Genomic DNA, 2,996 nt, shown 5'->3' with positions numbered 1-2,996 from the left:
ATTGAGCATGGCAAAGGTAACTTTCCACTCAGAACATGAATTGTTGAAAACATGGTGTAGGTTGAAGTGTCTGGAGTGACACATATTTTTAACAACCTCCTATGATTTGATCATATCTGTGACAACCCATTAAAAGAGAGCATTCTAAAATAACTCATAATTGTATTTTTCTTAGAGAAGGAAGCTTTGGCTGTCATCTTCTCATGACGAACATCCAGAAAACATCCAGAGATATATTCTTTGTATATGTTGAAAAATAGAAGGTTAAACCTGCAGCAGAAGAGTTGATTTTACAGCTCTAGTACTCTGTGCAAGCCTATTAACATGTTAAATCCTACAAAGGTTTCCGGTGATTTTTGTGCAGATGTAGAGCAGGAAAGGAAAATCTTGCCCATTTCAGGCCTGTGCAAAAGACAGGCATCACATAAGCCTTTATACCAGGAGGGGCTGTTCTCTTGGGGCTTCAGACAGAGAAACTGGGCTTGGTGTAAATTATGGGATTCTCTGTGGGAATATTGACTGATGTGTGGAGCCATCCTCACAGTTACCCCCAAATCAGGGGACACTTCTAGATAAGTAATCTGCTGAAAGAATGGAAATGAGAATAGAGCCACAGAGGAAAAGTATAGGAAAAGTAGTGAGGAACGTATGGCATGGATCCACACCCCAGCTCTTCCGTGTTCTTGCAAGCACTCATTTTCATGACGTGTTCAGGGGATTGACACCTTTCCCTTAGAGAGGCAAGTGAAAATCCTGTGGCATGGTCTTTTTCTAGGTGGCTTTCTTTCCCAAGTACAAATTCCCAAGGGTCATGGAGCGCAGTTGCTTGTACATTTTTTTTTGTTTGGAAGTTATTTGGCCGAAGATGAGATAAAAAAAACCTAGACCTTAGCTTGTTGAGCCAAGTGAAACAGAGACTGATTGCTGCCTTCGAGTACCTCAGGGAAACAGGATTCTGTAAGGCGGAAGGCAAGACAGAGAGCAGAACTAAGAAATACAAACAGGCTAATACTATATATCATCTTCAAATTAATAGGTTTTTAAGCAGAGGAAGAATAAAGGTCTGGAGCTGCTTCCCTGTAGGAACAGAGGCTGCAAGAGGCCTGAGTAGATTCAAGACAGAGCACAAACAACTGAAGAAAGGGATAAAGTAACATGATTGAAAGATGCAGCAGGAAACAGGATTTGTTGGTGTAAGAAGTTCTTTTCAGGCCTAAGAAAAATGCCTTTTTTACTTTAAAAACAAGAAAAATTGAGTGAAATATTTCACCTTGTCTATTTTCTCCGTTTTGAATGAAAATACAAGGTATAATATCAGTGCCAATTACAAATGAGAAATGGTTTAAAATGCACATACAGCCCTTATTTGAAGGTATTGTTTTATTTTTATAACTCTTTCCAGTTTCAGAGAGGTGTTCCAGGATTCAGGTTCAGGAAAACTTCTCCCCTCCAAATGCCAGACAAATGTGGCTGAGGGACATTGCTGCCCCAAGGAAGATGGTGCACCAGTAATTTTGGTAATTCAGTAATCAGAGCTTTAAAGTCCTAGATAAACAGCTTCTCCTATGCCCCTAGAAATCCCTCTGAAGATTCAAATCTATGCCTCTGTTGCAATTTGCCTGAGGCTGGAACCAAATATCACCCATTTGTCATGGATCAGGTGCTAGAGCCAGGAGCTGGCAGGAAGGATGGCAGAGCTCCCCAGACCGCCTCACTGCCTGGATGCACTCATTCAAATGTCACTCAGTTCCCACAGTAAGCAAATAAGCAGCTGCCATGAGAGAACCGATAGACACTTTAAGTCCTGGTTATAAAACTTGTTATGTATTATTTACTCAGCACTGGCAGCTTGCTCTGCACTCAGCACACAAAGCAGTGCGCTCTCTGCCTGTGGGAGTTTTCGATCTCAGGGAGTAAAAATCCAAAGGTTTAGGAGACTGTCTGAATCTGGATTACTGCACCCATCATCTTGGGCTGCTGCTGTCTGGACTGCATATTTCCTTTCCAATGTGCAGCTATGAATTTCCTCTCTGTGGAAACCTAGATGCACCAAGGCGTCTTGACCTTTCTGGAATTGGGACACTGCTGGGACATGTACCTAAGTACCAGGAAATGGTCCAGATTTTTAATCTACACATAGTCTTAAGGAGCTTCATATCCAATGAAGGCAGAATACCCGGAAGAAATGAATCAGTTATTCACAATTTTCATATAGCTTCTTACCCACATGTTTCAGTGCTCCAGTGTATTTCTTTCTCAGCAGGTCTAGTTACCCCAGAAGAGAACTACAGTGATGTGCACTTCAAACACCTGTCTCAGAGACTGCTCAAATACCTTCACAACATGGTATCACGGCATTTGAAAATATCCAAGTTCAGTGTCTCCAAATGACATCAAAACCAGCTAGCACAGAGACCAGGAAGTACCTAGAGTTAGCTGACTGGATGTGCTAAGAGCAGGAATATCTGATCCTGTAATTCTTCAAAACCTTGGTTGCTGCTTTTTTTTCTCATGTGGCACCTTGTTTCATACAAGAGCATTTGATCAGTGCTTAACCTGGACTATGATCAAAGGTGTTCCTCAACCTGGGCAATGTCAGACCTGCCACCCAGCTGGCTAAACAAGGACCTCAGCACTGTGGTAGATGATCTCTCCAGTAGTCCTTGACTGGCTGCATTGCTAAGCAGCCTTGCTAATTTCTAAGGACTGTGACAGGATTCAGCACACAGGGACTGAAGGAGGATGGCCATTCTGTGTACAGAGAGCAATGGATAAAAGAAGTGAAAAAGGAAGAAGGAAAGAAGTTGAAATAACCGATGTAGCACAGGTACAGTAAGACAGAGAAAAAAAAAGCGAAAGGAGCTACAAGCAATTTAATTAGTATGCTGACTCTGAAGAGCCCTTTGCAAAGTGAGAAAAAGTCAGTGAGCATCTATCTTTTAGCCCTTTAACTGTGTGTGTATTTTGGGCACGGTGAAGGTTACTGGGTCAGCAGG

Source organism: Corvus brachyrhynchos, unplaced genomic scaffold, assembly GCF_000691975.1.
Source record: "Corvus brachyrhynchos isolate BGI_N302 unplaced genomic scaffold, ASM69197v1 scaffold1120, whole genome shotgun sequence".
Lineage (NCBI taxonomy): Eukaryota > Metazoa > Chordata > Aves > Passeriformes > Corvidae > Corvus > Corvus brachyrhynchos.
Note: the sequence above shows the minus strand (reverse complement) of the source record.